The following is a 21,708-nucleotide window of genomic DNA, read 5'->3' as shown; positions in this document are numbered from 1 at the left end:
GCTGGAGTGCCCTGGGGTGCTGTAACAAAGGGGGTGAGCGTTTCAGGCTCACCGCCAGGTGTTACAGTTCCTGCACGTGGAGGTGAGAAGCACCTCCACCCAGTACAGGCTTTGTTACTAGCCACAGAGTGACACAGGCACTCTCCCCATGTGGCCAGCAACATGTCTGGTGTGTGGCAGGCTGGCAAAACTAGTCAGCCCACACTGGAAGTCGGGTATGTTTTCAGGGGGCATCTCTAAGATGCCCTCTGGGGTGTATTTCACAATAACATGTACACTGGCATCAGTGTGCATTTATTATGCTGAGACGTTTGATACCAAACTTTACAGTTTTCAGTGTAGCCATTATGGTGCTGTGGAGTTCGTGTTTGACAGACTCCCAAACCATATACTCTTATGGCTACCCAGCACTTACAATGTCTAAGGTTTTGCTTAGACATTGTAAGTGCTCAAGCTCATGCACCTATGACCTCACCTATGGTATAGTGCACCCTGCCTTAGGGCTGGAAGGCCTGCTAGAGGGGTGACTTATCTATGCCATATGCAGTGTGAGGTTGGCATGGCACTCTGAGGGGAGTGCCATGTCGACTTAGTCATTTTCTCCCCACCAGCACAAACAAGCTGGCAAGCAGTGTGTCTGTGCTGAGTGAGGGGTCCCCAGGGTGGCATAAGACATGCTGTAGCCCTTTGAGACCTTCCCTGGCATCAGGGCCCTTGGTACCAGGGGTACCAGTAACAAGGGACTTACCTGGATGCCAGGGTGTGCCAATTGCGGAAACAAAGGTACAGTTTTAGGGAAAGAACACTGGTCCTTGGGCCTGGTTAGTAGGCCTCAGCACACTTTCAAATCATAACTTGGCATCAGCAAAGGCAAAAAGTCAGGGGCTAACCATGCCAAGGAGGCTTTTCCTTACACACACACCCCCCTCCCCCCAAACGAAAGAGGATGAGACTAACCTTTCTCAAGAGCGTTTTCATTTTCTAAATGGAAGAACCTGGAAAGGCCATCTGCATTGGCATTGGCAGTCCCAGGTCTGTGTTCCACTATAAAGTCTATTCCCTGTAGGGAGATTGACCACCACAACAGTTTTGGATTTTCACCTTTCATTTACATTAGCCATCTGAGAGGTCTGTGGTCAGTTTGAACTACAAAGTGAGTACCAAAGAGGTATGGTCTCAGCTTCTTCACGGACCAAACCACAGCAAAGGCCTCCCTCGCAATGGCAGTCCAACGCTGCTCCCTGGGGAGTAACCTCCTGCTAATGAAAGCAACAGGCTGGTCAAGGCCATCATCATTTGTTTGGGACAAAACTGCCCCTATCCCATGTTCAGAGGCATCAGTCTGCACAATGAACTGCTTGGAGTAATCTGGAGCTTTTAGAACTGGTGCTGTGCACATAGTTTGTTTCAGGGTGTCAAATGCCTGTTGGCATTCTACAGTCCAGCTTACCTTCTTGGGCATTTTCTTGGAGGTAAGTTCTGTGAGGGGTGTCACTATTGATCCATATCCCTTCACAAATCTCCAGTAGTACCCAGTCAAGCCAAGGAATGCCCTGACTTGAGTCTGGGTTTTTGGAGCTACCCTGTCCAGAATAGTCTGGATCTTGGGTTGGAGAGGCTGGACTTGGCCTCCACCTACAAGTTGGCCCAAGTAAACCACAGTTCCCTGCCCTATCTGACATTTGGATGCCTTGATAGAGAGGCCTGCTGCTTGCAGGGCCTTCAAAACCTTCTTCAGGTGGACCAGGTGATCCTGCCAGCTGGAGCTAAAGACAGCAATATCGTCAAGATAAGCTGCACTGAAGGACACTAAGCCAGCAAGGACTTGATTCACCAACCTTTGGAAGGTGGCAGGGGCATTCTTTAAACCAAAGGGCATAACAGTGAACTGATAATGCCCATCAGGTGTGGAGAATGCTGTCTTTTCTTTTGCTCCTGGTGCCATTTTGATTTGCCAGTACCCTGCTGTCAAGTTAAAGGTACTTAAGTATCTGCCAGCACCTAGTTTGTCAATCAATTCATCTGCCCTTAGAATGGGATGGGCATCTGTCTTGGTGACAGAATTAAGTCCTCTGTAGTCCACACAAAACCTCATCTCTCTCTTTCCATCTTTGGTGTGAGATTTGTGGACTAAGACCACTGGGCTAGCCCTGGGGCTGTCAGAGTGCTCAATGACTCCCAGTTCCAGCGTCTTGTGGACTTCAACCTTGATGCTTTCCTTAACTTGGTCAGACTGTCTGAAAATTTTGTTTTTGACAGGCATGCTGTCTCCTATGTCCACATCATGGGTACACAGGTGTGTCTGACCAGGGGTTAGGGAAAAGAGCTCAGCAAACTGTTGTAAGACTTTCCTACAGTCAGATTGCTGTTGGCCAGAGAGGGTGTCTGAATAGATCACTCCATCTACTGAGCCATCTTTAGGGTCTGTGTAGAGGAGATCAGGGAGAGGTTCACTCTCAGCTTCCTGGTCCTCATCTGTTACCATCAACAGATTCACATCTGCCCTGTCATGAAAGAGTTTGAGGCGGTTCGCATGGATCACCCTTTTGGGGGTCCTGCTAGTGCCTAGGTCTACCAGGTAGGTGACCTGACTCTTTCTTTCTAGCACTGGGTAAGGGCCACTCCATCTGTCCTGAAGTGCCCTGGGAGCCACATTCTCCAGAACCCAGACTTTCTGCCCTGGCTGAAATTCAACAATAGCAGCCTTTTGGTCATACCACATCTTCTGGAGTTGTTGGCTGGCCTCAAGGTTTTTGCTTGCCTTTTCCATGTACTCTGCCATCCTGGTACATAGGCCTAGTACATAGTCCACTATATCTTGTTTAGGCTCATGAAGAGGTCTCTCCCAGCCTTCTTTTACAAGAGCTACTGGTCCCCTTACAGGATGGCCACACAGAAGTTCAAAGGGGAGAAAACCCTACTCCCTTCTGAGGCACCTCTCTGTAGGCGAAAAGCAGACATGGCAAGAGGACATCCCATCTCCTTTTGAACTTTTCAGGGAACCCCATGATCATGCCTTTCAATGTCTTGTTAAATCTTTCTACAAGGCCATTGGTTTGTGGATGGTATGGTGTGGTGAATTTGTAAGTCACCCCACACTCATTCCACATATGCTTCAAGGTATGCTGACATGAAGTTGGTACCCCTGTCAGACACCACCTCCTTAGGAAATCCCACTCTGGTAAAGATACCAATGAGTGCTTTAGCTACTGCCGGGGCAGTAGTGGACCTAAGGGGAATTGCTTCAGGGTATCTATGTAGGAGGCTGGACTGGCTTGTAGTGAGTACCAAGGGGTACTTGCACCTTGCACCAGGCCCAGTTATCCCTTATTAGTGTATAGGGTGTCTAGCAGCTTAGGCTGATAGATAATGGTAGCTTAGCAGAGCAGCTCAGGCTGAACTAGGAGACGTGTGAAGCTACTACAGTACCACTTAGTGTCATATGCACAATATCATAAGAAAACACAATACACAGTTATACTAAAAATAAAGGTACTTTATTTTTATGACAATATGCCAAAGTATCTCAGAGTGTACCCTCAGTGAGAGGATAGGAAATATACACAAGATATATATACACAATAGCAAAAATATGCAGTATAGTCTTAGAAAACAGTGCAAACAATGTATAGTTACAATAGGATGCAATGGGGAAACATAGGGATAGGGGCAACACAAACCATATACTCCAGAAGTGGAATGCGAACCACGAATGGACCCCAAACCTATGTGACCTTGTAGAGGGTCGCTGGGACTATTAGAAAATAGTGAGAGTTAGCAAAATAACCCTCCCCAAGACCCTGAAAAGTGAGTGCAAAGTGCACTAAAGTTCCCCTAAGGACAAAATAGTCGTGTTAGAGAGAGAATGCAAGGAAAACACAAATCAGCAATGCAACAACGATGGATTCCTGACTGAGGGTACCTGTGGAACAAGGGGACCAAGTCCAAAAGTCACAAGCAGCTCGGAGATGGGCAGATGCCCAAGAAATGCCAGCGGTTGGTGCAAAGAAGCTCTTACTAGGCTGAAGAACTGTGAATACTGCAGGAACGACAAGGGCTAGAGACTTCCCCTTTGGAGGATGGATCCCCCACGCCTTGGAGAGTCGTGCAGAAGTGTTTTCCCGCCGGATGGACGCCAACAAATCGTGCGTTTGGCGTTTTTGGACGCTGCTGGGGCCCAGGAGGGACCAGGAGGTCGCAAATTGGACCTGCAGAGAGAGGGGACGTCGAGCAAGACAAAGAGCCCTCACTGAAGCAGGTAGCACCCGGAGAAGTGCCAGAAACAGGCACTACGAGGATGCGTGAAACGGTGCTCGCCGAAGTTGCACAAAGGAGTCCCACGTCGCCGGAGACCAACTTAGAAAGTCGTGCAATGCAGGTTAGAGTGCCGTGGACCCAGGCTTGGCTGTGCACGAAGGATTTCCGCCGGAAGTGCACAGGGGCCGGAGTAGCTTGCAAAGTCGCGGTTCCCAGCAATGCAGCCCAGCGAGGTGAGGCAAGGACTTACCTCCACCAAACTTGGGCTGAAGAGTCACTGGACTGTGGGGGTCACTTGGACGGTGTCGCTGGATTCGAGGGACCTCGCTCGTCGTGCTGAGAGGAGACCCAAGGGACCGGTAATGCAGCTTTTTGGTGCCTGCGGTTGCAGGGGGACGATTCCGTCGACCCACGGGAGATTTCTTCGGAGCTTCTGGTGCAGAGAGGAGGCAGACTACCCCCACAGCATGCACAAGCAGGAAAACAGTCGAGAAGGCGGCAGGATCAGCGTTACAGAGTTGCAGTAGTCGTTTTTGCTACTATGTTGCAGGTTTGCAGGCTTCCAGCGCGGTCAGCGGTCGATTCCTTATCAGAAGGTGAAGAGGGAGATGCAGAGGAACTCGGCTGAGCTCATGCATTCGTTATCTAAAGTTTCCCCAGAGACAGAGACCCTAAATAGCCAGAAAAGAGGGTTTGGCTACCTAGGAGAGAGGAAAGGCTACTAACACCTGAAGGAGCCTATCAGCAGGAGTCTCTGACGTCACCTGGTGGCACTGGCCACTCAGAGCAGTCCAGTGTGCCAGCAGCACCTCTGTTTCCAAGATGGCAGAGGTCTGGAGCACACTGGAGGAGCTCTGGACACCTCCCAGGGGAGGTGCAGGTCAGGGGAGTGGTCACTCCCCTTTCCTTTGTCCAGTTTCGTGCCAGAGCAGGGGCTAAGGGGTCCCTGAACCGGTGTAGACTGGCTTATGCAGAATTGGGCACATCTGTGCCCAACAAAGCATTTCCAGAGGCTGGGGGAGGCTACTCCTCCCCTGCCTTCACACCATTTTCCAAAGGGAGAGGGTGTCACACCCTCTCTCAGAGGAAGTTCTTTGTTCTGCCATCCTGGGCCAGGCCTGGCTGGACCCCAGGAGGGCAGCTGCCTGTCTGAGGGGTTGGCAGCAGCAGCAGCTGCAGTGAAGCCCCAGGAAGGGCAGTCTGGCAGTACCAGGGTCTGTGCTACAGACCACTGGGATCATGGAATTGTACCAACAATGCCAGGATGGCATAGAGGGGGCAATTCCATGATCATAGACATGTTACATGGCCATATTCGGAGTTACCATGGTGAAGCTACATATAGGTAGTGACCTATATGTAGTGCACGCGTGTAATGGTGTCCCCGCACTCACAAAGTTCAGTGAATTGGCTCTGAACAATGTGGGGGCACCTTGGCTAGTGCCAGGGTGCCCTCACACTAAGTAACTTTGCACCTAACCTTTACCAGGTAAAGGTTAGACATATAGGTGACTTATAAGTTACTTAAGTGCAGTGTAAAATGGCTGTGAAATAACGTGGACGTTATTTCACTCAGGCTGCAGTGGCAGGCCTGTGTAAGAATTGTCAGAGCTCCCTATGGGTGGCAAAAGAAATGCTGCAGCCCATAGGGATCTCCTGGAACCCCAATACCCTGGGTACCTCAGTACCATATACTAGGGAATTATAAGGGTGTTCCAGTAAGCCAATGTAAATTGGTAAAATTGGTCACTAGCCTGTTAGTGACAATTTGAAAGTAATGAGAGAGCATAACCACTGAGGTTCTGGTTAGCAGAGCCTCAGTGAGACAGTTAGGCACCACACAGGGAACATATACATGCACACCTATGAGCACTGGGGCCCTGTGTGACAGGGTCCCAGTGACACATACATATAGGCCACAAACCTATGAGCACTGGGGTCCTGACCAGCAGGATCCCAGTGACACATAACAACCATACTGAAAACATAGTGTTTTCACTATGAGCACTGAGGCCTGGCTATCAGGATCCCAGTGAGACAGTGAAAACAGTGACAAACACCCTGACATACACTCACAAACAGGCCAAAAGTGGGGGTAACAAGGCTAGAAAGAGGCTACCTTCTCACAATCTAGTAGCATGATCCACTACTACTACTATGTATTGGTTCCCTGAGGCTGTGGGAGGTTCAAGTGAACCCACTATGTCCACACCCACTCTTTCAAAGGGGACCCCCACCACTGGAAGTGGAATGAGGGGGGCCTTTGGGTGTCCACCTGTCTTACCACTGGCTTGACAGGTGGTACAGGAGACACAAAACTCCTTTACCTTCTGGGACATGTTGGGCCAATAGAAATGGTTAACTAACCTTTCCCAAGTCTTGGTTTGTCCCAAGTGCCCAGCAAGTGGAATATCATGAGCTAAGGTTAGAATGAACTCCCTAAACTCCTGAGGCACTACGACTCTCCTAGTGGCACCAGGTTTGGGATCTCTTGCCTCAGTGTAGAGCAGTCCATCTTCTCAATAGACTATGTGTTCCAATGATCTTTCCTTTGGTATCTACAGCAGCTTGCTGTCTAAGGCCTTCAAGAGAGGGACAGGTTTCTTGCCCCTTACACAACTGTTCCCTTGTGGGTCCCCCTGGGCCTACGAGTTCAACCTTATAAGGTTCTAACTCCATGGGCTCAGTTCCCTCAGAGGGCAGAACTTCTTCCTGGGAAAAGAGGTTCTCTTTCTCTTGTTGTGTTGAGCTGGTTCCCAGTCTTCTTTCCTTTTCTCTTGGAGGGTTGGGCCCTTTTTCCAGGCTCCAACACCACTTTTTCACCCTGAGCCTTGCACTGTGCCCTTGTCTTGACACACACCAGTTCAGGGATACCCAGCATGGCTGCATGAGCTTTGAGTTCTACCTCAGCCCATGCTGAGGACTCCAGGTCATTTCCAAGCAAACAGTCTACAGGGATATTTGAGGAGACCACCACCTGTTTCAGGCCATTGACCCCTCCCCACTCTAAAGTTACCATAGCCATGGGATGTACTTTAGTCTTATTGTCAGCGTTGGTGACTGGATAAGTTTGTCCAGTGAGGTATTGACCAGGGGAAACCAGTTTCTCTGTCACCATGGTGACACTGGCACCTGTATCCCTCAGGGCTTCTACACTGGTTCCATTAATTAAGAGTTGCTGCCTGTATTTTTGCATATTAGGGGGCCAGGCAGCCAGTGTGGCTAAGTCCACCCCACCCTCAGAGACTAATGTAGCTTCAGTGTGAACCCTGATTTGCTCTGGACACACTGTTGATCCCACCTGGAGACTGGCTATTCCAGTGTTAGCTGGAGTAGAGTTTGAAGTGGAACCTTTCTTGGGGCAGGCCTTGTCTCCAGTTTGGTGTCCCTGCTGATTACAGCTACGACACCAGGCCTTTTTGGGATCAACGTTTTTACCCTTGTACCCAAAATTGGATTGTGAAGAGGCTTTGGACCCTCCCTCCTGAGCAGGTTTTTGGGGCACTGTAGAAGACTCTTTACTTTTTCCCTTGGATGTCTCAATACTCTTCCCCTGGGGAGACTTTGTGACCCCTTTCTTTTGGTCACCCCCTGTGGAAGTCTTGGTCACCCTAGTCTTGACCCAATGGTCCACCTTCTTTCCCAATTCTTGAGGAGAAATTGGTCCTAGGTCTACCAGATGCTGATGCAGTTTATCATTGAAACAATTACTTAACAGGTGTTCTTTCACAAATAAATTGTACTGCCAATCATAATCATTTACACCACTGCCATGAATCCAACCATCCAGTGTTTTGACTGAGAAGTCAACAAAATCAACCCAGGTCTGGCTCGAGGATTTTTGAGCCCCCCTGAACCTAATCCTGTACTCCTCACTTGAGAATCCAAAGCCCTCAATCAGGGTAGCCTTCATGAGGTCATAGGATTCTGCATCTTTTCCAGAGACTGTGAGGAGTCTATCCCTACACTTTCCAGTGAACATTTCCCAAAGGAGAGCACCCCAGTGAGATCTGTTTACTTTTCTGGTTGCACCAGCCCTCTCAAAAGCTGTCAACCATTTGGTGATGTCATCACCATCTTCATATTTAGTTACAATCCCTTTGTGGATTTTCAACATGTCAGGAGAATCTCTGACTCTATTTATGTTGCTGCCACCATTGATGGGACCTAAGCCCATCTCTTGTCTTTCCCTTTCTATGGCTAGGATCTGTCTTTCCAAAGCCAATCTTTTGGCCAACCTGGCTAGCAGGAGGTCATCTTCATTGAGGCTGCCCTCAATGCTTGCAGAGCTGTTGGACTCTCCTGTGAGAGAAGCAACATCTCTGATTATCACTTCTGGAGTCAGGGTTGGAGAAACCCTGGTCTCCCTATCTAGGGTTGGGGGTGGGAATTCCTCCAACTCACTAGTGTCCCCCTCTGTGAGGCCATCATCAGAGGGGTTGTTTTTAGCAAACTCTACCAAGAGCTCCTGGAGCTGTACTTTGGTAGGGTTTGAACCAGTCTTTATCTTTTTGATTTTACAGAGAGACCTTAATTCTGACATCCTAAGATGCAGGTAAGGGGTGAGGTTGAATTCCATCACATTCTCTTCTGTAGTAGACATTTTGTTTCTAAAAGTTGGAATACTTTTAAAGAATCTAAAAGTATCTCTAGAACTTAATTCAAAGTTTTACAAAACTTCTAAACTCTAAAAGAAATGCTAACAAGGACTAACACAAGGCCCTAGCAGGACTTTTAAAAATTTAGAAAAATAGCTCAAATTTCAAAAATCTGTTTCCATTATGGTGCTATGGAGTTCGTGTTTGACAGACTCCCAGGCCATATACTCTTATGGCTACCCTGCACTTACAATGTCTAAGGTTTTGCTTAGGCACTGTAGGGGCATAGTGCTCATGCACCACGCCCTCACATATGGTATAGTGCACCCTGCCTTAGGGCTGTAAGGCCTGCTAGAGGGGTGACTTATCTATGCCATAGGCAGTGTGAGGTTGGCATGGCACTCTGAGGGGAGTGCCATGTCGACTTAGTCATTTTCTCCCCACCAGCACACACAAGCTGGCAAGCAGTGTGTCTGTGCTGAGTGAGGGGTCCCCAGGGTGGCATAAGACATGCTGCAGCCCTTAGAGACCTTCCCTGGCATCAGGGCCCTTGGTACCAGGGGTACCAGTTACAAGGGACTTACCTGGATGCCAGGGTGTGCCAATTGTGGAAACAAAGGTACAGTTTTAGGGAAAGAACACTGGTACTGGGGCCTGGTTAGCAGGCCTCAGCACACTTTCAAATCATAACTTGGCATCAGCAAAGGCAAAAAGTCAAGGGGTAACCATGCCAAGGACGCATTTCCTTACACCTTTGTTTTAAAAAGGAGGGGAAATATCTGCATTTCCCCATTGAAATCAGGGCCCCAAAGCTAAAAATGAAAATGGCTTTCCACCCCTTGGTGCTAGTATCACACCCATTATTGAGGAGCAGTGCCCTCTCACACCGTCATCTGATTGCCAATGAAGCTGCTGCACTAATGGTAGTTATGACCCTTTAAATAAATGTGCCTACCTTCCTCAACACCTTCTTCAAGACATCTCTCTGTTTATAAACAAAATAATTAAATTCCACATAGCGCCGCCTCCCCCGGGACATCTCTTTGACGCTATCTATGGATTTCACTCCTTTACTCTTTTTCCTGGGTCATTAGCCAGAAGCCCCAGGAGTCTGGAGGATCAGGCTTCTGAATATGACCCATTTGGTCTCCTCCCTTCCACCCTCTCAACTCACCTGAAAGAAGATCTGCATGTAAACAGAGGCCAAAGTTGGCAGGGTGTATGAGAACTAAGGTGCCCATGTGTTATTAATTTTACAAAAAATGTTCCCATATGTTTTGTCAAAAACAACCACGCCAGATTTGTGAATGAGGACGTGGGAGTATCTCTGTGTGAGAGTTAAAGGCGGGTGTCTAAACTGATTTAATGAATGGAGTAACTTGAAGCATCATAATGAGAAACATGAATTATTTTTTAGGGGTAATGTAAGGATGCTGAATTTTGGAAATTGTCCTTTTAATGGCCTGTATAAAAATTGCCTACACTAGGTGCAGTCTGGTTAGCTAGTACTAATATGTATTCTTTGAAAGCACTTGTTTTATCATATGTAAAGCCACTGGAATTATGTGATTCTGCAGCTGTGGTATTTTTCACACAATTATATTTTTGCCTCATTTGCCACATAATCCAACACGTGCAGCACAATCTGCAGATCTGAACAAAAACAATTTTGTTTCTAGCTCAAATGAATCAAAAGTTACTAAAAATGTGGTGACATGTTTGCGCCATGGAAGTCCAATGCAAACGGTAACTGGGCATCTTTCATTTGCTTATTTCTGTATTTGGTTGTTTAATTGGTGCTAATGAGGTAAAATCTTTGCCCAGACAGTACTACCATGTGATAAAATGTCAAAATATTGAAGTAACACTAGCAAAAAATGTGCCACATTATACAGCATAATTTGCCTTTCCTCGATGCACAATTTTGTGACCGCTGCAGCATTGTTTGGTGCTCCCTGCCCCATAATTCCTGTGGCCCTGCTCACATACACAAAATCATTGTGTTGCAGCCTAGCTTATACAGTGTGTAATACAATTTTTGAATAATACCTTGCATATTCAACTTGCTTTCTTTTACATGCTGAGAGCTTATAGTACTATAAACACACAGGTAACTATGGTGCACTGCACCAACCAGGATTCAGTTCTGTGTCTCTCTGGTCTCACATACAGACATCTGCAGTGATCACATTCATAATGTGAACAGCTGCATTTCCCATCAATTAGTTTAATGTGCGTTTATTTTACACCTCATTTTACACTTTTAGGTGTGAACATTATTTTAAAAGCAGTTGCTATGAACATGTACATACAACACAATTCTTACAGAATATAATAGAATAGAATATTTTGTTGTTTTCAGCCAAGCCGTTGATTCTGCTACCACAGGACTCAGGATCACAGCCGTCTTATTTTTTTATGCACTTCAACTGTCACGTAAATTAAGACAGACTATAAACACAGAAAACAAAGTCACACTTCCAGGCCATCTTCCTTCACAAATACTTACTGAGGCATTTGCGCCCCCCTGGGAACGCTGCCATGGACCCCCTGGGGTGCATGCACCCCAGTTTGAAGACCTTTGCAGTAAAGTAATACAGTCAAAAAAGAAATGAATGCTACAATATTACATATTTTGGAGAATAACAGAAATAGAGTATGTTTAACCAATGATGATTTTAACCTTTAGAGTTAATAAATATTATGTATTCTCAAATTCATATAATAAGGGATGTCAGATCCGATACCTGGGAATTGTCCCCTGGAGCTCTTCTGTCCAGGACTCACTGTGTTTCGGTATTCCTTCTCCATCCTCCCATGCAGTCTTGTATTAATTTGAACCTCTCATTTGGAAATTCTATTTGCATCACATGATGGTATTGTATTGCATCATTTCTGTAACTCTTTCCTACTTCTGGTCAAGGCCTCAAAGCACATTACAGATGGTCTATTGCTGGGTCTAGTGCCCTAATGGGAGACAAATGCTGGTTATCCACTGGTATTGACTTTTGTAGTCATGTGTAAGGTCTCGTATTGTGTTTCCAGCTGTTTAGGATCAGGACCGATGTATTCTGGATTTTTTGATAGTTAATTTTCAAATGAGTTCAATATAGAGAATATTTGCATTATAATGTTGCGACATAACTAGGGCCTTTGATTCCTGTAATTCTTGGGTAGTGGAAAATATGTGTTAGCTTTTTCATTGCGTAGAATGAGTATTCCTCACTTTAAAAAAAATAAGATTGAAGGTGTAGTTTGGCGTCCATGAGCAAGCCACATTTTTCAGTTTAGCTTCCCATTTCCAGGCACAATAAACCTGCAAGATTATGGTTTCCCAAGATCTACAGGCGAGCAATTTGTGTTTAGTTAGAATTAGGTTAGAGTGCTAATGTTAGTTTGGCCGGCCTGAGACAGCTGGCCAAACTGGCATGCGCACTTAGTGCACTGAGTCCACTTGTCCTCCTCCACCCGCCCATTGACCAGCCCTGCCCCTCACCGCACCTGTTGGCTGAGCCAGCAGCTGAAAAATCAAATGATCACAAAACATCGTTTAATTTTTCTGCTGCTGGTTCTTACCCAGGGCGGCGACGCACCTTCGCCATTGTGAGGGAGCCGCCCCTGCATCCCTGATGGAGATTAAAGATGATTCAATGCATCATCTGGGTCTTCAAGAATCCTATTGTATCTCTTGTTAAATGAAGATTGAAAAATAGGAGAAAGCTGTGTTTGTGATGAGTTGACCTAAAAACTGCCACTATATATTGGTCTGTAGCTTACTGGATCAGCTTGGTCAAGCCTCTGCTTCTTTACTATTGGTTGATTGTAAGATGTTTTCACGTCACATACATTCCCCATCTGACAGAGGGGAATTGATGCACACTTACCTGTATAGCAGCAAAGGATTCTAGTAGAAAGGTTGTGAACATTTTTGGTGGACAGTGCTTACTTTCTAAAAAGAGAAGTGGCAGGGCCCTTTGCAGGAGGCCACTAGAGCTTGCACCACTCTTTGCCTCTGAAAGCGCTGCCAATGACAGCACCAACACAACTACTAACCACCACACTCCAACAAGTGTGACAATTCAGACCATTCCAGGTCACCCAAAGGTATAAGAATAATGCGGGCAGCAGGTGTTATTTATTTCAATGTACATTAAATGATTAAACAAATGGTGTTATGCTCATCTCAACATTAGAGAAACAGCACCACCATATGGCAGACTGTCAAAAAAGCAGTGTTAAGAACTAGGTGCTGGTGGAAAACATCGGAAACTACTGGCTCAAATTAAGCACTGTTGGCAGCAAGGATCCACTGGGACATGTGCCATGTTTATAATTTAAAGCAGATCATTTTTATTTTTCTGTCAGGGGGGTTAAACAGGCATAGCTTACATTGTCTGCTCAAGATTGCCTATTTTGCAGATAATGCAGTGGGAGGCTGCTGTTGCTTGCTTTTGAGACCAACTACGTTACAAGGTTTTTAGCTTTTTTCAATGAAGTCTTCTGCTAATGCATCACACAGCCCTCCAGGTTGTTTTACACTTGTTAGGGGGCGGGCTGGGTTTCTGAATTCAATGATTATTTTGAAGACTTCCTTGTGGAATCATGCAATCTCAGAGATGTGTTGAGAGAAATGGGACCTTGTGGCCTCTTTGATGGAAGTTCCGTAAATTCCTGGCTGCTTCTAAAGTTGATTTTTTTTTTTGTTGAAGTTTTATGCTTCCACCGTAATCTTTCAAGGAATCACGATTCTGTTGTTTTGAAGTTTTGCATGCAAATTGACCCAACCCGATTTACTTTAGCTTGATCGAAGCTGTGTTGTTTTGAGCAGGACCACTGCATCAAATCACTCTGTTCAGCTTCGATGGAGCTATTCTATGGACTTTCCTGATCCAAGGAAAGGAATGAAATTCCTGAGTTTTTCTTGAAAGGACTTTACATCACAGATATTCCCTGGTCTAGCAGTTGTCATTGTAATAGAGTGTGAAGGTGTTTGTCTTGCCCCAGGGAGCTTGACTGCTGTAATGTAGTTATTTGCTGTGACTTATCAACCTTTGATGAAGTGAATGTTGCAGCTACGGTATGGCATGGGGAGTGGATGAGTCCACTGATCAATTTGTGGCAAAATACTTCAATATAAGTAAGTAGGTATAAAGTCCTTAGTATGGCTAGTTTATCAAACCAGAGATGAGCTCTGAATCCTATCTCTAAGATACAGAGATTCAGATGGTTCATTGACATAGCAACAAATTAATCCAGGAAGGGACCTGCAAAAGCAGGGTTGTGTGATGAAGGTTGATAGATGAGAAGATACAGGGCTGAGAAAGTTTTGGATGGGGAACAATGAAAAAGAAAAAGATTTGCTTTGTCAGACAGTGAAGATTTCATGTTTGATGCGGGTGAATAATTATTCTGAACTCCATCATTCCAATTTAGTCATTATCTGAAGAAGGCCAGGTATACATCCGGACCTGCTTCTTGTAGTGTTGATGCCATTGCATTGCCTAGCCAGGTTTCAGTGACACACTGAGTCATTATTTGAGGCCTGCTAGTGTGTCCTAGATGTGATTTCTATTTTTTAGGGTCCAGCCTGTGAGAGCATGCTCTAGCACGTGTCTCACTTGCAAGACTCTGTTGTTAACTAAAAAGGGCTTGGAGCCTGCTGGTTGCTTAACATTGGTTGCCTTGCGTGACACTCCTCTTTAAAGCCTCGTAATTCATCACTGCAGGACAGGCATCATTTCTGAACATATCTGTGGAGCAGGGACCAAGCACTGATTTATTCGGTGTAATCAGTGCCTGTCCGCTGCTCCCGACATGACTGAAGTACTTCTCTTTAACTTTTAGGGCACTGCAAACAGAAGGCGTGTGACTGGCAAAAACATGCCCAGCAGGACAAACAAAATTGCAAAGTTCTATTTTCTATAGTTAACTCTTTTCTTTTATTTTGCCAAACTTCTTTTCTCACTTTGCATTCATGTTTTGTTTTTGCTCATAAGCGTTGTTCTCAAAAGATTACGATTCTCTTGCTCTAAATATTGCAAAGCAAAAAAAATTATTTTTTATTTGTAATTTGCCAAATTATGCTTCAACACATAATTGTGCAGTACACCACAATCCACTGCAGTCTAATCTGCCCCACTCCAATCCAAGCCAATCCACCTCTCACCAATCCACCCCGCTCAATCCAGTCCACATCACACAATCCAATTGACCCCAGAACAATCCAATCCATCCAATTCCAGTTTACCCCACCCCAAAATAAACCACTCACCCCAATCCACCACACTGCAGCCCTCCCAACGCAGCCCCCTCCAGCCTGCCCCATCTAGCCCACTCCAATCCAAAACAATCTGCCCCACTTCCTTCCAATTGAATTTGCCCCACTCCAGTCTAAAACAGTCTGCCCCACTCCACTCTAAAATAATCTGCCCCACCACAATCTGCCCCACATCAACCAAAAACAACCTGCCCCACTCCAATCTTCCCCACTCTATTCCAAAACAATCTGCCCCCTCCAATCCAAAACAGTCTTCCCCATTCTAATCTGCCCCACTCAAATCCAAAACAGGCTGCCCCACTCTAATTCAGAACAATCTGCCCCACTCCAGTCTGCCCCATTCCAAACCAAATCAATCTGCCCTCTCCAATCCCAAACAATCTGCCTGTGCCAATTCAAAACAATCTACCCCACTCCAATGCAAAACAACCTACCCCACTCCAATCCAAAACAAGCTGCCCCACTCCAATCCAAAACAATCTGCCCCACTCCAATCCCAAACAGTCTGCCCCACTCCAAGCCAAACTAATGTGCCCCACTCCAATCTGCACCACTCCCATCCCATGTAATCCACCCCACTCAATCCAATTCACCCCACTCCAATCCACCCCACTCCAATCGAATCCACCCCATCTCACTCCAATCCACCCCACCCTACCGCACTCCAATACAATCTATTCCAATCCCCCATACTACTCCAATCCAATCCATCCACCTCACTTCAGTCCATCCCAATCCAATTCATCCAGCCCACCCCCCTCCGATCCAATCCACTCAAGTCCAATCCACACCATTCTAATCTACCCCACTCTAGTCCAATCCAATTCACTCCACGCCAATCCAATCCAGTTCAATCTATTCCACTGCAGTTCAGTCTAATCCACTCCACTCCCATTCACCCCACTCCAAACCACCCCATTACAATCCAATCCACCCCACCCACTCCACTCCAATCCACTCCACTCTACCTCAATCCAATCCACCCCATTCTACTACAGTCAAATCCACCAGACTACCTCAACCCACACCAACCCACTCACTCTATTCCACCCAGCTCCACTTACCATCACACTCTGCCACTGAACTCTACTTCTTCTACTCTACGATACTGTAGTCCCCATACTCTACTTTATGACACTGTACTCCAACAAATCCACTCTACAACACTATTCCCCTACACCACTCTATGACACTCCATGCCACTAACTTTTAGCCATGCTGAACAGCAGCCACACTGGTGTACAACATGTGAAAAACACATTGTCAAGCCAAGGTTCTTGTATAGACCAGACCTATTGACTTTGCCAATGTTTGTTTTGCTTAGTGATCTGCAATTGGTTACCATGCAAGAATGATCATCAGTGTCATGTCTGTAAAGAGCTGTTGTATCTGTTGTTTGTGTCTTACTGGTGATTTCTTTTGTGAAGGGTGGCAGAGCCAACAAGTTGATGTTTTTAAAGCTAGATCTGAATCTATAATAGCTGCTGGGCTTCTAGACGCTTCATTCAGCAGGCACAGTAGGAGAGAAGCTAATACTAGATCCTTGTTGTTGGTGTTTTGTAGCTCCTACTAGTGTTGATAAGCATGTCCTTTGTAGATTCCTTTAGTCAGTGCTGCTGTAGGTCTAAACTTGGTGATAGTGTCATCGAGTGGTGATTGAGAATGATTTGACTTTTTCTCTTCTTAAGTTGACCAGGGTGCCAATAGTTCCAGTGAGTGGTCTGGACCTTACTCTAGTTGCAGTTCTGTCTGGTGAGGCAGCAGCGGTGATGAGTCGGTCTAGTGCTAAGTTTGTCAAGTTGTTCCAGTAGGCAGAGTACTTGTTCTCAGGTCCAGTTAGTTACTCAAACCAAACTAGTCCTCAGGTTAGTTTGATCAACGCCGAGTCAGGACCAAAGCTCCGAACTTTGCACTTGTTATAAAACTGAGTTAGCTTTATTATGGATAAGTAGCACATAAGGTTGAGTGCCTGTTGCAGAGACCTGTTACTGTGCAGCTACAAGGTCTGAAACTCTGTAAATCAGACTTACCCATACAACCTACTGAGGGTGACAGAAGTACAAAATACTTGGACAATGTGCCACTTATTAGTTAACCCTAAGAGACAATTCAGTGTGTGGTGTGTTCCACACAAAGTTTACAAATAATGTTGGCTAAATGTCACTGATTCCCACAACAAGTCACAAACCTGTGCTCATTCAAGGGTCCCTATTCAGAGCGTTGGGGTATAGTGTGTATTAAGGCACCTTAGTACTCACCCGACCTGAGTATCTTTTGTCTCTCTCTCTCTCTCTCCCAGGCCAGTAAGACGAACATTTGTTTACACTAATTTGCTGTTTAGTGACTGAAAAACAAATGAATCCCCGGATTCCTCCCTCCTCCCCCTGCTATATCCAGGAAGATGTTAATTGTGTTTACTTTCCCAGAGGAGACCTTGACAAAATACAAACAGTACAATGTGCAGGAAGTGTGTGCCAGATGACATTAATGAGGTGCAGTGGGGAGGGGGCGGGGGCATAGAGAGAGAAAAAAACTATATTGTTCCAAACGAGCACTGGAGTGCTTGCTCTCTGTGTGTGGGTCCAGTCAGTGAAATAGCATGGGGTCTTGATATCAGGGTTGAGGTACACTGACAGAGCTGCGCATATAGGTCACAGCATTGGGGTAGCTTCTGATTGTGTTGCAGGTCAGTGTCGAACTGCGGGGTGTGTTGGTCCAGTCAGTGGTAGGTTCTCCGGCTACCTCTTCTGGTAGCTCGTGATCAGGACCGAGGTGCACTGATGAATGTGTAAGTTGGGAGTCATACACACGAATGTAGCGTGGGATATAGTTGCAACTGCTGTGTGTGTGTGTGTGGTTTCAATCAGTGGACAAGCAAGGGGAGCAGGAAGTCATTTTATGTACGTTGGTAGAGGGTGTGTGGATCTGTCTGTGTAATATTACTGTGTATGTGTGATTACTGTGTGTGGTCAAGTCACTATAACAACTGAGGGAGTTGGAGGTCAGGGTTGAGGTGCCCTGACAGAGATGTGTATAGGGGTCAGGTTGGGATGTTGTTGCTGGTCTGTCTTGGCCTGCAGTGTGGGCCCAGTCACTTGAACAGCTCGGGGTGTCGGGCGCTGGTGTTTTGGCTGTTGTGGGCCATTGTTGTTCTAGTCTGTAGGGTACACTTCACAACACCACAGAGTGTTTTTCTTCCTCCCTTCATCTGCTGGCTGGACAGCCTGGCTGGGCCACTTTCCTTTCTAGCCTGTGAAAAGGTGGAAGTGAGTAAATCTAACGTGGCATGTCACGGAGAGGGCCTGATGAGTGATCTGTGAACGGCGCCTTTCCCAGGAATATTGGCCCGCGCCTGGGAAGTGCGATGTTTACTGGTTTCCATTCCCACCAGCTCTGCCTACACAGTGTGGAACAATAGGCGGTGTGTGGGAACCGACGTGTGCACGCACCGCCGGCGCGACAACGTCACCGGCAATCCCACATCTCTCAGGGCTCGTGGTTTACCTGCTCGAAAGTATACCAAGGACTCACTGGGAGTATAGTATTTACACGGACAACTTATATGCGGGCCCCTTGAAATAACCGTATTCTGCACAGTTTATAGACTTCGAAACAAAATGCGTTTGTACTGTAAATCAAGCGGATCAAAAGTTACTAAAAAAAAAAATAGTGTCCCACCTGGTGGTAGATTCTTTGCAGAGGTTAATTGGTCACCTTTCAGTTGCTTGCTAAATTGGTATTGAGTTGAATTTTTCGCCCAGACAGTATTAACACGTGTTAAAATTACAACGCAACAAATACTGCTCCAGAAAGTGTGACATTATGCCCCTTAATCGCCTTTTCTTGCCCATAATTTACACAACCCTGCTCCTTAATATGCCCACTATTGCTATGTATTTCCAGTGGCGCTGATTGTAAGGTTGCATCGCACACAAAATTGTCTCTGGGGTGGTCAATCTTTTTTTCTCTTGTATTTATTTTGTTTTATTTATTCAATTTGTGGTCAGACGGTGTGTGATCTCACTTGTTGGCCTTTTGGTGACTTGGCATCCTGGTGAAGGATGAGGAACGATAATGAGGAGCAGACGAGATGGTGCCTCAGGGATAAGATGGTGTGACACGAGCATGCACCATTTAATGGGCCCCGGGTGATTCTTGTTTGAGGAAAGGGTATGTTGTGTAGTACTGCACTGTCTCCAATTGGATGTGGATGATTGGATCAAAGGGTCATTAGTTTTTTGTTTTTCAAAAAAATATACTTCCACTTTGGAAGTGTGCTTTAAAAAGAATAAAACTTTGTGAAGTTTTAGTGCATGGCCATCGAAACAGACAGCAGTCGTTCACCAAGTCTTTCGTAGCTTGAAAGTAGCCAACATGATGCTGGTTCATTTCAGGGTACATACATCACTTCTAGGCCAGCAGTGAGCTCTTAATTTGGTGAACATTGGTATCTCTTGGTGGCTGTTGTAATGTCCTCCGTCACCTGGCAGATTGGGGTTCTGTCCACCAAACTTTAGATCTGGCCCTATGTGTGGTGGTCGGCATGGACATTCAGTTATATATGAACGGTATCCCCAGGTTCATTGAGACCTTATACATTATGGAAGTCAGGAGGCATGTCATTCCTTCCGCAAATGATGAAAAAAGAAGCATGGAGAGGTTGTGCATGGCCAGGGTAGAAATGGGAGTCCACGGTATAACTGGGTAGACAGAATGCGCATTGAGTGTGCTCCTGCAGATTTCCCATATGCTGACCTTGTGCTGGAAAATTTGAATCTATGCCCCAAAGACTTCCTGCTCCACCACAGTGTCAAAAAGAGTTATTACAGTGCTTTATGCCTTCAACATTTTAACATCTTTTGCTTCACTTCCAGTATATTAAATTCATTTATTTTCTCACTGAACAAATATATGGCTTGAGCTTTTCAGTTTCAGCTTGGGCAGTCTCTTCGAATGAGGATTTTTCTCTGTGAAGATTAGAGTCCAGGGCGCTAAAGTTGCCTGTTGCTGAATGGTACTGCTAGAAGGTGTTTACCTGTTGCTTAGCAAACACTTTTTAGGATGTTATCTCATCCTTATTATAGTGTTTTATAAAACGCTGAGCATTGACTTTCCGTCATGTCACTCTCAGGCATGCTACTGACATAGGTAAAGAATTTGCAGCATCTCCAGAATCACCGTGCTAGAAACATTATGGTTTTAAGCACACTAAGACATGAGACACTCATTGCTTCTGATAATGGTTTTCTACCGTATAAAACAAGCATTGACAAAGCCAATAGGCCTGGCACTGGATGTCTTGATTTTGGCTTTGTCAAAGCTTTTGTTTTCACTTTTCACTCACAGTGAAGTTAGCCAAAATGCTGAAGAAGGCTGACCCACTTCCCCATGCTGCAGTGGGCGACGAAAAATGTGAATTTCACAACACACTAACGATTGAAGAGGGCTGGCTGTAAGTCCCTGCGAGCTAGTATATTATATACATAATTTTAGTAAAAGCAAAAGAAATTAGCTGACGCCCGACCTTAAAAAAAAGACACACCAGTTGTATGTGAACTGATTTTTGCCAAGGTAAAATGACACCTTGTTTCAACATGTACCAGATCCCAGTCCTGTAGATAATAACATGACCTTAGCAATGGAGCTGAGAATGGATTGACCCAAGAGCCAGAAAACCAACCAAACCAAAGAGCTCTAATAACGTTGCACATCACAAGCTACAGGAAGTTGATAACAATTAATTTACTGCTCCGAAACATCTGGTAGGCGTGTGACTGACTGAATAAATGAAAGGAGTAAACTAGCGGAGATGCTTTCCCTTCTGTCCACCTCTGTACCACCAGCATGTCCAATGCCATTTGCGTCAGGAGCAGGGAGACAGATGTGTCCTACTGGTGGTGAACTTTTACAAACTTAGGACCGGTGGCATCGTCCGGTAAACACACTTCCAAGCTGTACAGTGTGCACCAGCTTGGGCGGACTGCACTAACCTGTACAGACAGCACTGGGCAGTAAAGTCTACACTGAAAAAAAAATCTGGACAGGAGCTACACATGTCGCAGGGAACTTGGAAATTTGGCGGCTATGCACCGAGCCTTAAAACCATAACACTTCACCTACCATTTTTGAGTAACATTTTTGCAGCTAGGTATAGATTCTGTCCCTGACTCTGCCCTTCCTTCATAACGGCCCCCTGGTGACCTCTAACACCCCCCACATGAACTCTTAAAGCTACCCGTATAAATAGGCTTCCCTGAATCTGTCTCCTCGGCCGCCTTGGGCCTGTGATTCGCGTGTGGTGTCTAACGCGGGCTCCTGGCCCTCACGCTTCCTCTACGTCAGAAGATCCTGGTCTGATGCCAGCCTTCAGTGGGAACGCACACTTCATTGAGTTCTCACTGCCCTCTGATAGAGCCAGGGCTGATTCCTGCTGCCTTCTGTGCCTGGCACAGGTTTCACTGCCCACAGAACCCTGGGCTGGTCTCCCACTCCTGTGGAGCAGGGCTCGAGGCACATTGTTTTCAAAGAGGGCCGTGTTCTTTCTGCGGCCTGAGACGATAGCCCCTGCTCTCTCAG

General features: G+C 46.0%; 1 protein-coding gene across 1 annotated transcript in view; it reads left to right on the top strand.

The window, feature by feature from the left end:
- DPM3 (dolichyl-phosphate mannosyltransferase subunit 3, regulatory) overlaps positions 1 to 21,708 on the top strand; it is a 36,968-nt gene that overhangs the window by 4,185 nt on the left and 11,075 nt on the right. The gene's annotated exons all lie outside the window — the stretch shown is intronic.

Source organism: Pleurodeles waltl, chromosome 12 (genome assembly GCF_031143425.1).
Source record: "Pleurodeles waltl isolate 20211129_DDA chromosome 12, aPleWal1.hap1.20221129, whole genome shotgun sequence".
Taxonomy (NCBI): Eukaryota; Metazoa; Chordata; class Amphibia; order Caudata; family Salamandridae; genus Pleurodeles; species Pleurodeles waltl.
The sequence above is the reverse complement of the archived record's forward strand: the minus strand, read 5'-3'. Positions and strand labels throughout refer to the sequence as shown.